Below are 15047 nucleotides of genomic sequence, written 5' to 3' on the forward strand. Positions count from 1 at the left end.
TCTTTCATCCTCTCTTATCTTTTGTAGTACATCTCCTAGCAGTTCAAACTCCCTGAGGATTAAAGCATAGACCGTATAATAAGGGAGACTCACTGTACTGAATAGTAAGGGAGATGCCAATTCCTAGAGGTCTGTGTGTCTCGTCAAATCCAACCTGGTATTTTTTAAAAATTCCCCTCACACAAGAGAAGGAATAGGCATTCTATTTAAAAAAAAAAATTAAAAAAAATTTTTAAAAAATTACCTATACTTCTTTTTCAGTATGCAGTGTCTTTCTAGGATATCCCTGCTGCCGTTTCAGACCTACTTTGCTATCACTGTATCTCCTTTACTCCCATTGTCTGAACTCATTTTTGTCTTCTTGCCTGAATCTTCTGGATAGATGGTTTTGTTCCTAATTACAGCTTGGTTCTTTATTGTAGGGTCACCATTAAACAGTATCTTTGGATTTTTCTTAGCTCTGCATTCTACTCCCGGAGGTTGATCCCATGACAATGCTTAGAAACAGCTGTGTTTCTCAGAATCCAACCCAAATTAAATGCAGAGAGTTCACACAGGTTCAGATGACACAGTCTTTAGTCTATGGTCTTTTTTCCTTATTTTATTTTTAATAAAGTATTGCCTTATTTATTAACTATTTCCTTATTTATTTTAATTAATGGAGGAATATCATTAAGAATTTAAACTTTGGGGATGCCTGAGTGGCTCAGTGGGTGAAGCCTCTGCCTTTGGCTCAGGTCATGATCTCAGGGTCCTGATATTGAACCCCACATCGGGCTCTCTGCTCCCTGCTATCCCTTCTCTGTCTGCCTGCTGCTCTGCCTACTTGTGATTTCTCTCAGTCAAATAAATAAATAAATAAATAAATAAAATCTTAAGAAAAAAAAGAATTTAAACTTTGGAATCAGACAAACCTAGATTGGATGATAAGATTTGCCACTGGAGAGCACAGTGACTCTGAGAAAATGTATGTAACTATTCTAAATTTTGCTTTTTCCGTTGATAAAATGAACATGATAACAGCACCAACCTCATAGGCTTATTATGGGCAATAAGGTGCTGTAAGCAAAGAACTTAGTACATTATCTAGAACATAAAAAGTGCTAATAAATTGTCATTATCATCTTATGTCTATTAAAATTGGTGAAATTGAGTTTACAGTAGTAAGTGGAAATTCTAGGACAGAGTAATCTATGAATGCATTTTCCAGTAAATTTTAAAATCTAGGTAAATTTGATCTCCCCAGATCTACCTCTTTTATGATGGTTCTTGTTTTTTTTTCTTTTTCCATATAAAGGGATATAAACAATCAAAATACCAAAAATGTGAAGAAATGCTTCCCACCCTGAAAATGGAAGCCACTGAACTTGTATAAATTCAGATTTTTATATTGTACAGATTGGGGATATTGGGAGATCTACAAGTATGGGCTTTATTACCACCACCTGGAATTGTGAAGCCTCACCTATAAAAGATAGATGATAGTCAAACAAGAATCATCAAGTTTAGGAGAATCTAGAGAATGCCATGCTAAAAGGAGAAACACATCCGTAAAATAAAACATTAATGTTTACTTCAGGCACACTATTTTCATTCTGGTTCTCCTCCAAGGTAAAGCTCCCTAATTCTGCCAAATTTCACTTGCATAAGTTTTTATGTTACAGTTTGGCATTGCATTGCCGGGGGGGGGGGTGGCTGGATAGCTAATTCTTATGATCTTCCTTTACTTTCCTAATCTTTCCAAAAGAAAATGTCCCCTTGTGCTCATTGACCTAAAAATGAAGTGCTGGTAATTAAACAGTACCTCTTAGGGAATGCTTCACACACACATGCTATATTTTAATGGGATGCTTAGTACATCCAGGATCTGAGTCGCAGGCTATTCTCCATGGCTCTCAACCATCTTGCTCCTGAATATGCTTAAGCCAAACCCCTGGGAAACCTGGGAAACCGAAGCAGCGAGGGCTATTTTAGGGGACAATTCCCTATGCTGCCACTTGGTCGTACTATATTAAACAGTTCTTCTACTTGGAATTACAGAATCCTGGAGTCATAAGGGGTTTTAGAGAACACCAAGTTCAGCATTTCCTAAACTGTTTTCCAAGGTAATGCTATTATCGTTAAGAGATGGCAGTGCGAGCAAAATAAAGGGGGTGGGGCCCTCTGTGGCCAAACAATTTAGTTAAACATTAAAAAAAAATTATAGTTGGATCCCTGCAACTGTTACTGTGTAAAGGGGACTGCGAATCTAAAAAAAAAAAAAAAAAGGGCACGAAATGTATAGCATTTCCCAAATCTAACTACATGACTACATAACTTGCTTTAGTATCCTCTGGTACACAATCATCATGCCCAATAGTTTGGGGAAATACCATCGTGATTCCACTCCTTCATTTTACAGATAAAGAAACGGTGCCACTGTCAAGACAAAAGCCTGCCCTTTTACTTGAATAAAAGTCAGAGTCCCGTCTGAAAGTATGAAAAACTCACCAGACCTGGCAGGAACACATGGACAGTTCATCTTCCTATTTGATATCATCACAGCGGGTCCTGGCAACCCTTTCTGGCTCCCAGCACCTCTTCTCCCTCTTCACCCAATGTTACCTATAGCCCCATACAGCTTATGTTGCCTCCGTGGGTACCTGATGCCAAAAACCCCTTTTGTTTCCATAGTGGAGAAGAGCAATCCAGAATTCCCATTGTCTTGTCATTGAATGCTCTGAGACCTGATTGCATTACCACTTCCCACTCGTTCATCTTGTTCCATGTGAACCGGAATATTGACACACAGATAGTGACAGAGGGTCATTTCAATTTTTAGACCTATTGATTTAATTTTCACTTACAATGAATATAGTGTTGTGTCTTTCCTTGTATTTTGCAGCAGCGGTATTAAGATTTAGATATTAGTTGTTTTTTTAGTTTTGTATTTAAATGCAAAAGTGGATCTTTACTGTGTTTAAACCTGGACATGCAGGGGTGCCTGGTTGGCTCAGCCATTAAGCTTCTGCCTTTGGCTCAGGTCATGATCCCCCCCCCCCACCCCACCCTGGCCCCATTAAGCTTCCTGCTCATTGGACAGCCTGCTCTGCTTCTCCCTCTCTCACTCCCCATACTTGTATTCCCTTTCTCGCTGTCATAAGATCATGACCTGAGCCAAAATCAAGAGTCAGAAGCTTAAGGGACTGAGCCACCCAGGCACTCCAATACCTGTTGTTTTTTAACAAAGAAAAAAATAATAAAGAATAGTTTAGATAGCTGTTGGAGAACAGGAAGAGGCAAAAGGAGGCCCTGAGGTTATACAGAGATGTGCCTACAGGAAGCAGCTCCTTAGGGATTGGGAAATCAAAGGAAGAATCAGGTTATGAGGAGCCTGGGAGAGGAACCCTGCAATTCTAAGGGCCACCCTTGGGGGTGGGGCTTAGGAGCCAGTGTTGGGATCTGAAGAGCTCTAGGGGAGAGCTGTAGGCAGCTCAAGCTCAAGAATTCTCAGGAGGGAGTGCCAGCAGCCCAGTGCTGATGCCTCTGAGATGACAGAATGAACTGGTTCTGGAAGGGCCCAAAAGTCTGTAGACAGAAACTGATTTCTGCTAACACAGTAAAAGGATGATTCCCAAGACAATACTGACAGCCAATGAACATGAAGGAGTAAGTCCCTTTTCCCCTTTCTCCTACCCCTCAATCTCCCTCCAATGCCCACTATTATAGAACCCAAGAGGAAGTCAGATGGCAAAGGAGAAATGTGGTGTGCAGAGACTGAGCCCCCAAATCTCAGTGCAGAATACAGAAGCTGGTTTGGGGGCTAGAAGATAGTAGCTTAAAACAGACAGAACTCTTGCCTGGACTATTGAGGGGGAAATTGGAGCAGCCCTCTTTGTTTAAAATCTGTACCTGAAGTGAACCTATTAAGAGGACTTGAGATGTCAATATTGTTTGGTGAACCCAGCGGACTCATTTTCATATCTAGTTTTCAGGAAGAGAGACTCACTTGTGCCATCCAGTACAATTGTAATTACTGTTTTTGCAGAAATAGAAATCCGGGAAGCCGCCAGGAGAGTGAAGCAACAGAATGTGTTCTAAAGTGACTAATTTAAAATTGATCATCCTGACATGCCTCCTTAAGCTTGAGATGTTTCACACAATCAGGTTTTTAGTGTTTTCGTTAGTGTGATTTGCATAACCAAGATTTTATTTAACTTTTTTGTGGAGGGTTCTATTGTAATGAAACCAACATAGCTATTAAAGGGATAGAGTTGGGCTGATGAATAAATGTGATTTCATTGTATTCTATGTGATTGCAGTGTAATTTTTTGCAATAAATTTGACTTCTAAGGTGTGTGTGTGTGAGAGAGAAAGAGAGACAGAAAGAGAGAGAGTGAGAGATAAAGCTAAGAATAACAACCATTAAAACTGCTAAATTTTTGCAATAGAGCATACCTGGGAAATTTATGAATGAGGTTTCAGTTTGCAAAATAGTCAAGGCTATTATATGAATATATACGTAATGATTATATACATGAAATTATATATTTTTCATAATAATTAAAGTGATTAAAGGCAATGAATAAATATGTTTAAAAATCATATTATGGGGACGCCTGGGTGGCTCAGTTGGTTAAGCAGCTGCCTTCGGCTCAGGTCATGATCCCAGCGTCCTGGGATCGAGTCCCACATCGGACTCCTTGCTATGCAGGGAGCCTGCTTCTCCCTCTGACTCTGCCTTCCACTCTGTCCGCCTGTGCTCACTCTCACTCTCTCTCTCTTACAAATAAATAAATAAAATCTTTAAAAAAAAAAATCATATGATGGTTTTATGTAGAAGGACAGCTACAAGCATCCTAAGAAAAAAAAGGTCTAATATTCTATTTATTTTTCTTTCTCTGACATACTTGCTACAACTTGTTGGCTCTCAAACTCTCTTTCATCTACCTACTGTATACTGATAATTAGATCATTGATTTTGAAACAGATGACAGAAAATGCTCATTTGATATGGAAATTGTCTTATACTCTTATTATTATTTTCTAGTATCTATTTTAATGTGACCATTGACTTACAAGAACAAATAAAATGAAATTCATTATCTGAAAATACAAGCAATAGTGTCAACAGGGATGGGTACATCAGGTGGGATTGTGGCTCTGCGGTCTGGAAATACTATGTGGGGTGTGTGTGTGTGTGTGTGTGTGTGTGTGTGTGTGCATGTGTGTGTGTGTGTGTTTTGAGAATCAGAGCAAAAGCAGTCGGATGGAAACTAACATGAGGAATTTGAAATGAGTACTGTTGGAAGGAGTTAAATTTTCTTCTATGTTCCCAAGAGTTTTTGTTTCATTTCACTTAGGGAATCTGTTGGAGATGGTTTCAAGATGTAGAAGTCTCATATGTGAAGTATCCCAAATGAATTTGGAAAATCCATGCTGAAATCGCTTCATGTTCTGGTAAGATGCAGTGATTCTTAATTTGTTGGCCTTTGGAGAATGTGATGAGGAATGTGCTTGTGTGTGTGTGTGTGTGTGTGTGTGATGTGTAAATAAAAAATTATGAAAAAAAATGATGAAGGTTTATTACCCTAGTGCACAAGTTTGAGATTCAAAAACAACTCCTTCTCTCTCTCTCTTTTTTTTTTTTTTGTATTATTTTGCATGCAATAATCCTTCTCTGGCTCCTTAGAGGAATGGGATACAATATGAAACTCAAATTTGTTATTATTAATTTCTCACTTTGTAAACATGCTGTATTTACATTAGTCAATATGTCAACACGACAGCCCCAGGAATAGGTACTATTGCCCTCATAGTACAGATGTGGAAGATGGAAGTACAGAGAAAGTAAAACCTTGTTCCAGGTCATGCTGCTAGTAAATGGCACAAGAGTTACTTTCTCCTGCCATGCTGCCCCTAGCCTCTGTTAGGTGAGGAGCCAAAGAAGTAATGTAGGTTGAGGAAAAGACCTTCAAGTTTTAAAATGTAATTTAAGAAAGAGTTGTAATTGCCTTCCGTCAGAAAACCGAGGTGACGGAATTTCCTTTATATTTTTACTACTCTTGAAAAGTGAAAGATTTCTGTAAGTTGTTGAGTAGTTATATCGATGATGGTGTTTCAAAGAAATTGAAAGTTACAGAAAAACTGACACAGGAAAATGTGTGCTGTAATTTTCCCATTCACCTTTGCTGTAAAATGAGAATTTGTGGCAGGCTTCCCCTATACAAATACCCTGTCGTGGCTGATGACATAGTGTAATGGAACTAGTACTAATTCTTTCTTTATACCTAACTGGCCTACCACTTGAATAACTTGAGTCTCATTTCCCCATTTTTTACTTCTATCATGAGGTTGTTGTAAGAGTCCATGGAAATAAGACATGATATACGGAAAGCACCTACAATTCTACCTGGCACAGGATGTATATTCAATAAATAGAAGCCTTATCAAAGACCTATGCATAAAGATTGTAATTAAAGGAACGTTTACCTGAAATATTCTCTCCACTCAACATTACGTTAATTTAGGCTCAAGCGTATTTTATTTGTGTAGAAGGCATTTATTTGGGGCAGTTGCAGATTGCTGATTGAAAACTTAAGAATTCCAGTACAATTAAATGCATTCACTTATCAATGGCAGAATGCATGCTCTTGTGTTCTAGAGGCTCAAAAGAACCATTAGACTTAGTTGACCTAACTATCCTACCTGAACATTTTCAAACACATTTCCTCTGGTGATTGCAAACCAGTTAAGCACTGTGTTCCTGTGAGTCAGATTTGCTTGGGTTATTCAACAGTGACTGACACCCTGGGAGGCTGTAAAGCATTCTCTGTGTGGCCTTCTTGCTTCCTGAGTCTTGCTTCTCTATTGGTAATAATCAGCAGCATTTCAGTGGGAGCAGATACCATGCCTGCAGTTGAAGATTACATTTTAACTCTGTGTTGTGAAATGGGGGGGCGGGGGGCGGGGGAGCCAATTTTCAATGTGAGCTTCTGAGAAGCAGCCTTCAGCCATCCTCAAGTCCCAATGTGTTTTCACTTTTTGATGGTGCAGTAAAAGCCTGTGAAATTAAAGAATGCAATGAAGATATGAGGCCAGAGTCTCCAGCATAAATAGACAAAGGCTCCCCCCACAGCACCGTGGGAAGGGAATGTAGGCCAGTCTTAAACTATTTCCGATTAGTCTGCATCCTGAAAACACCTGCAAAATTGCCCATGTCCCTCCTACGTGGCATACTTCTCCATTCAGGAGTTTTGCATTTGGACGGAAGCTCCCAAACAAACAATCCCAAGTTTCACCTTACATCCAGTTTTGACTGGGGTTAAAAGGTTTTTGTTGTTTCTTAGGGACAGTATTTTTGTTACATATGGCCTCATTTCCCTGTGCTTTTGCTCTGAAATAACCCTATATTTGCTTCATGTCTTACTCACTCTAAGATAGTGAGTTATTATCCTCTTTTAACCTCAGTATTCCCATCGTAATGTGGGGATAGTAACAGTTACACTGCAGACATTTAAGGATCACAGAGAATATGTGTATGTCACCCACTGCTTGGAACATCGCTGATGAGCTTACATGGTAGTGAGATGTGTAGGTTTATTCACTAGTATTCTATTCACTAATTATCAGGCCAAGGAAAACAAGACTTTTACCTTAGGTTTGTTCATAAGCCTTTTCATATTTACATTTCTAGGCCATTTGTTCTCAAGCTCTAAAGTGTTTACAATAACCTGGAGAGCTTATTAAATAAGTAAGGAACAGGAGGTTGTTTTTAGGATCTTACTTCCATAGAACACGATGGGGTTGGGTCCTAACACCCACATTTTGCCGTTAACTGAGGCTTAGTATTTTTCTTTCTTGAAGCTTTAAGTTTCACACATTCTAATTCTGAAGTATTATTGTTGTAGGTCAAATTGAACAACTTCAGGAACAGTTACAACAGTAACTAAGAAACAGTTGAGCTTCAGAAATGATTCTCTAGGGCACCTGGGCGGCTCAGTGGGTTAAGCCTCTGCCTTTGGCTCAGGTCATGATCCCAGGGTCCTGGAATCGAGCCCCACATCAGGCTCTGTGCTTGGCGGGGAGCCTGCTTCTCCCTCTCTGTCTGCCTTCCTCTCTGCTTACTTGTGATCTCTCTTTCTCTCTCTGTCTCTGTCAAATAAATAAATAAATAAAATCATAAAAAAAAAAAAAAAAGAAAGAAAGGGAGAAAGAAAGAAATGACTCTCTGCACTTAATTTGCAAGTAGGGTGGATTCCATGAACATATAAGTTGATAGAACAAATAAGGGTTACATACATAAAGCTTAAAAAATGTAGGGTTAAATACATAAAATATTGTCTTAGTTCATAACAGCTGGGGTTCTGATTTGGCGGATACTTACTGGAAACCTTCTAATAACCAGTGAATTTCATAATGCATTCGTTTATCAAATCTTAATTCTGGTCCTTCTCAGTAGTTAATATCTCCCTTCTGCAGATTAATAAAAAGAGGGTTATAGAAGTTACTGTCACATCAAGTTCTGAAGTTAGGAAATGATAGGGCCAGGTCTCAGTCTTGGCACCATGTCAGTGTGCAACTACAACAGCTGCTTCGTAATCCTAGGATAATTCAGTTTTTCAGTCATGAGAGGTTTTGTTTTATGGCAGCCAACAACATAAGCACATATGGGAACAATCAGCCTGCATTTGTTTTGTGTAAGCTTCCTAACACTTAATTCACCCTCACCTGCTGAGTCAGACTTTGAAAGGCATCAGCGGAGTGGGCTTATTTCATCTGCTCTGTAAGCTACTCAGAAATTCTCTGAAAAAAATGTCACCTATCTTCTGCAAATTCTTGTTGTTTTTCACCAATGTGCTTGTTGATTTTCATTAATTCTGCCGAGTGTTTGAATATCCTTTCTCCATTCAAATGACTATGAGAGATCCTCCCCCTCCCTCCCAGTTCAATAGTGGGGCATATAATGTCCCTATGAATGATGTTTCTGGTCTCCTTTGTACCTAGGTTTGGCTGTTTGTGTCTATGTTCTAGCCAATGTAATACGAAGTACAATAGTATCTGCTATTTCTTGGTCATATCCTTATGGGGTGGATATGCATCTTCTTTCTTCCTCTGGTAACTTGGAAATTGAATGTGGAATGGGATATTCTGCTGAAATCTTGTATCTTACAGACCAGGACCACTATCTGAAGGTGGTAGAACAACAAAGAAGGAGATGGGCTTCCTGGCTTAATTTATAGAGCGGAACGGTCCAGGATTGTTTCGACACTGAATGATGTGAAAGATAAATAAGCTTCACTTGTTTAGCCATTGCCATCGAGCCATTATACACGGTGGGACATGCGTCCTAAGGAATCGATGCGTGCTTCTGCAAATGTGTTACCCACTGAATGCCCGGCATACTGTAACTCCTTTGGGAAGTCAATCATAGCCTGAAAAGAAGCAGAGGACCCTAAATGAAGAACACTGTTGTAGTTAGCCACATATTGTGTACCTAGATTTTGAACCATCTCACCTCGCCCATTTTATTCTGTTCTGACCACCTGCCTCCAGCCCTGTTTTTCTTTCCGTTGATCCTCTTCTAGGACTATACATAAATGTGATACTTTTTAAACTCTCCTTGCTATGGCATCTCTCTTTCATGCATTCACAGTGTGAAGAAGGCAGGTGTGAGACCATAAGAATAATGAATCCTGAGCAGACCTTCAGGTCCTGGTCCTGCTTAGAAACATTCGGAGTAAACTTTTTAAAAAACACGTCAGGCTACCCAAATAAAACTTAGCTACAGACTACATGAAGAGGACTTCCTGGATCTCTTATACAGAGTTAACAGTGTCCAAACGCACACAACCTATAAGATTTTCTTCATCGTCCCTTCCTTTCACCTAACACCTCCTCCCGTCTATCCTCATTTGCATGCAGGACAAAACTAGATTTTATTTTATCACATTTAGTATGTCTCCTTGGATCTTTTTTAAAGAACACTTTAAATCTATAGTTACTTTCCTAGTAGCCAAAGAATGCCTCTGTGTCTTATGGATGCAGTGTTCTTCTAGCTCCATAATCTAGCCTTGAGTTATTAATTCAGTTACAGTTTTGCTACAGAGAATGCTCCCTACATGCTCCCTACAAGGATTGTTTGTTTTGACACTCAAGGACCCTGCCTGAGACCCCTTGGATCTTTATCTTGCCCCCTTTCTTTTTTTAGTAACATATAATGTGTTATTAGCCCCAGGAGTACAGGTCTGTGAATCACCAGGTTTACACATTCCCCCAACCCCTTTTTAAAAGATTTTATTTATTTCCAGAGAAAGAGTGAGAGAGAGAGGGAGTGAAAGTACAAGGAGAGGGAGCTGCGGGCAGAGGGAGAAGCAGGTTCCCCGCTGAGCAAGGAGACCGATGCCAGATGTGAGGCTTGATCCCAGGATCCTGGGACCATGACCTGGGTTGAAGGCAGACCTTTAACTGCCTAAGCCACTCAGGTGCCCCTATCTTGCCCCTTGATACTAGAGTTTGTGTGCCTTCTGACTAGCATAGTGCATGCTTAGTATATGCCTCATACTTAAAATATCCAGTATTTTATAATTCTCTTTATCACTCCCTTGATGCTGCTTCTGTTTTTGAACATACTTGCAAGTACTTTCAACTCCATGCTCTACATACTGTATCTCATTTAATTCCCCTAAACTGCTGAAGTGTAGGTATAATGACTGTACTCTAGTAATTCACTTGGCAAACATTTTCTTAGCTCTTGTGTCATGCATTGTGTTTCAGGCAAAGGAAAGGAGAAGCCAGTTGCTCCCTTTCTGAGAGGGAAGATTAACAAAATAAGTAAAAACAAACAAAAAAATAAACAAAACTCACACACACACACACACACACACACCACAACATCTTTTAAGTGTAACATTATACAACTTAAGCCTTAGGCAAACTACCTTTTAAGTGTCATAGTATAAAACTTAAGTCTTAGGGGTTAGAGAGCTGGAGAGAAGATTGCTCAGTTTTATTGGAAGAGGAAGAAGGGGCTAAGATCAAAAAATATTTCACGGACATTCTACTTCATTTGAATGTGGAAATATGAGGAGACAGTCTCAGACAGATTAAATGATGTTTTCCATCATGGCACAGCTAGTTAATGGCAGAAGAGGGGCAAGAACCCTTCCCCAGGCCCAGGTACTTCTGAAGTCCTAGCCAGGGCAGTCAGCATTCTTGCTGCTGAGTTCTCTGGGTTTGGCTATTTTTGTAATTGAATGCTATCCGCAAGTCGTACTCTGCCCCCACCCCCTCATCACTCTTCCCCTTGCTTCTCATGCTTGCTTCTCAGTTATAGTCATACTCTAACTTAGGTGGCAGAGATGATATACAAATTCAGATGTTTTGCAAGGAAACAACTTCCAAATCTTGAGCTTCCATATGGACTCTTTCCTAAAAGTGGTCCAAATGAGATTCCAAGTATGGAATGCCAGTCCTGCTTCCCACCTCCCCTTCACAAATGCTCCTCTTTCACTTTGCAAAACAAAGGCAAGCTTCTAGCTCTTGGCCTTACTTCCCGGGGTAGGCCATCCTGGGAGGAAACATCTCAAAGATAATCAACCAGGGGAAGATCCAAGAATAAAGGAGAGCTCCCAGAGGGACAGTTCCAGGAAAGCAAAGTAAGGGGTTCCCAAAACAAAGGAAGGAACATCTGATTTCATTCAGGTGGAAAATCCGTGTTGTGCTACTGTCCTAACCTACAGGTTGTCTACCACTTGATCAGCCTTCTGTTAACCCACTGTACCTTCTTTCAGATTCCCTCTTAAGGATGGAAGCTTCAAATAGCTATATACTCAAGGTTTTACAGATTTAAGGAATATATATTTATAGCGTGTGTCAAGTATGTAATAACCCCAAAATTACATGCTCTGGAGGCATATAAACATATGATAAATTTGTGTTTGATGTCAACTTTCAAATGTGTGTGTGTGCGGGGTGTGTGTGTGTGTGTGTGTGTTTGTTTTCCAAGTTATTTCAAAGAAAAATATATTTGAAGACCTCCTCCCAAGTGTGGTTGCTTTACTGCGGAGCTGCTGAGGGAGGGTAGAAGGAGACATATGCCCAGGTCTCCATCACTTCCTACCTCCAAGCATTTTTGCGTTTATTTTTGATGTTATTAGATAATTTGCCTTTGGGATAATTCAAACGTGAATAGCAACCCTTAGAAGATAAATATTACCCAAGTATTTTATAATGCTATTATTCTGTTGCTGATTTGCCGTAATTTTTTCATTAAACAAATTAATACGTAATTCATAGGCCACTTATTTTATCTGAGTTTAAAAACACTGATGCATATAAGAGGTTTTAAGACATATGTATCAAATGAGTGAATAAAGGAATCCTACTGTAAAAAGCAATATGATAAGAGGTTTAGATCTTTTTTGAGAACGTGAGAGTAATTATACTATTCTATGTGAAAGCATTTGTCTAATTTTGAAGATTTACTTTCTGATATAGTGAGCTTACTTTATCTTGGCTGGGCTTATCACACAGTATTAGATGATTTAATTGCGTAGTATCGTTATCGTGTGCATGCCAAGGAGGCACTTGTGGTATTGTCATCATGTGTCGCTCCAAGCTGTATCACACAATCACTGAGAAAGGAGTAAGAGGAGAGCCTGTTTCTTCTCAGTTTTGAGGAATGACAGTAAAATTGTAATTGCAGCATAATTAAATCTGTATATCTAAACGCTGATAAATACCCTGCTGTCTGAGAATTCAAAAGAAGTGTCAGGACTCTCAGCCCTCTCTGGCACTGGTCACAGTCTCTAAGATTTTTTTTTTTAATAGCTTTTGCAGCTAATGACTAGCTTGAAAACTTTCAAGAGGATTTTGCCACTTTATATCCCATATTAAACTCCATTACTGAATCAGCTTATTTCCCTTCAGCAGTATTTTTTTCTTTCACTTTCTTTTCTCCTCCTACCCTCCCCTTCTCTCTCTTTTTTGTGGGGAGGAAGAGTGGCGGTAATTTGGGGTGAAGAGGTAAATATGAGTGTTCCTTTTAGGATGCATTAGTCAATTTTCTTCTTTTCAGGGGCATTTAAAGCAGGAAGTGCATAAATAAAATTAATTGCATAACTCTCTAGACACCTGTCAAAACCTTGACATGTGCAGTCCCTATAATTGGCATTGTATATTCAAAGTAAGTTTTGCAAACAGCAGGAGCAGGAGCTGCATGAGAGCTGCCTGTTAAATAGGGGTAATCAGCAGTAAATGGAGGGTCTGTCAGCAATCCTTCATAGTTATAGCAGCCCCTAGCCAGAGTCTTACAAATCCGCCTTCCTCATTCTGATTTCTTGCACATGTACATACACAAAGTCTTCGGGCCTGTTTTATGATTTCATTAGCCACTGCAGTCTTATTAAATGTCATGGCATATATCCAAAATAAAACAACTGTTAGATAAGATAATGCTAGCTTCAATGACAAACAAACCCCAAGATTTGTAATAGTTGAAGCACCAGAAAAATTTATTTCTTTGTCATTTAAAGTCAAAATTAAGGTGGCTGGTACATGGTCAACTATTGCTTAAGTAAATAGTCAAAGATCTGGTCCCCTTGCATTTCATGGCTTGCTGTTTTAAAAATGTGACTTTTGAGATCATCCTGTTTCATTTCATTTAGCTGGTAGAGGGGGAAATGATAAAGAAAACACGTAGGGGTTTTTGTGCACCAGGCTCAGAAGTGGTAGACCACACTTTCACTGTGTTTCATTGGCCAGAACTCACCAGTACAGTGGAGGCTAGGAAAAGTAGCCTACTTTTGTGATCGGGAAGGACAAATTATACTGGGCAAATAGCTAACCAGGATCATGTAAAACTTTGAAACTGCAGTCATCAGTAACTGTATAGAACAGAAGAAGATGACCAAAAGTATAGGCAGACACAGGGAATGGAGAAATTATAAAACATAACATAGTACTTCACTAATGATTTTTATAATTCTATTGATCTACTCATGCAGAGTGAAGAATGTTGATTAGTTTTGCAGCTATCGACAACTGAAGCAGTCACAAACAATGCTGGGCCCCATTAATACAGCTTAATTCTTACAAAGACTAAAGGAGAAGTTGGTGTATTTATTCTTTTTTGTTTTTTTTTAAATTTTATTTATTTATTTGCCAGAGAGAGAGATTGAGAGAGGAGAGTAAACACACAAGCAGGGGAAGTGGCAGGTGAAACGGGCAGAGGAAGAAGCAAGCTCCCCATGGAAAGGAGCCAGATGAGGGACTCCATTCCAGAGTCTTGGGTCCATGACCTGACCCGAAGGCAGACGCTTCACCATCTGAGCCACCCAGGTGCCCCCTGTTCTATTTATTCTATTTCTGAATCTAGATTGGATTGTAGAAGACTGCAGGTCTTAAGAAAGGTATATCAGCTTTTAGCTCAGAAAGAATTCAGAAGGGTAGAGATAGAAATGCACTGCAGTCATTCATTCATTTATCCCCCACGTTTATTAAGTACCTTCTATATACCAGATACTGTATTTAGCCTTGAAGACAGAAAAATTAGTTAGATAGAACCTTTGCTCTGAAAACTTCACATGTGAGAGAAGCAAACCTGTAAAGTAATAAGTAATTATATTATCACAGTTATACTTCTATAAAGACATTGTTGGGGGAGTAATTACCTCTGCCTAGAGATATCAGGGAAGACTACATAGAGTAGATGCCATTTAATCTGGGGCTAGAAGTATGGGTCCTTTCAGGCAAAGGAGATACTTTTAAGGAGCTTTAAACCCATGGTCAAATATATGAAAAAGCATGGCAGCCCAGGGGAATGAAAGAAGATGATATAAGCAGAAGTGGGAAGGTCTTTTGCATCCTGGGAAACAGAGGCTTTGTAATAGGATGTTGGTACCTGGAAAGCCAGTTTGTGAACAATGACACCAACCTCCAGCACAACTGGGATAGTAGGTCTTTGAGGAAGGTCCCAACAGAGGGAAGAGTGAATGATCACTTCTTCATCTCAGCATCTTAGAGTCTTTAATAGCATTCTAGCTGCAGATCATAAGGCAGTCCTCCTC

At 39.5% G+C, this 15047-nt stretch overlaps 1 long non-coding RNA gene across 1 annotated transcript in view; it reads left to right on the forward strand.

Moving 5' to 3' along the window:
* LOC131812722 (uncharacterized) overlaps positions 1 to 15047 on the forward strand; it is an 857580-nt gene that overhangs the window by 219769 nt on the left and 622764 nt on the right. The window contains exon 2 of the long non-coding RNA XR_009346451.1: positions 5343 to 5439. This is a non-coding gene — a long non-coding RNA (uncharacterized LOC131812722). The remainder of the gene's footprint in view (positions 1 to 5342; positions 5440 to 15047) is intronic.

The sequence above is a fragment of the Mustela lutreola genome, chromosome 12 (assembly GCF_030435805.1).
Source record: "Mustela lutreola isolate mMusLut2 chromosome 12, mMusLut2.pri, whole genome shotgun sequence".
Lineage (NCBI taxonomy): Eukaryota > Metazoa > Chordata > Mammalia > Carnivora > Mustelidae > Mustela > Mustela lutreola.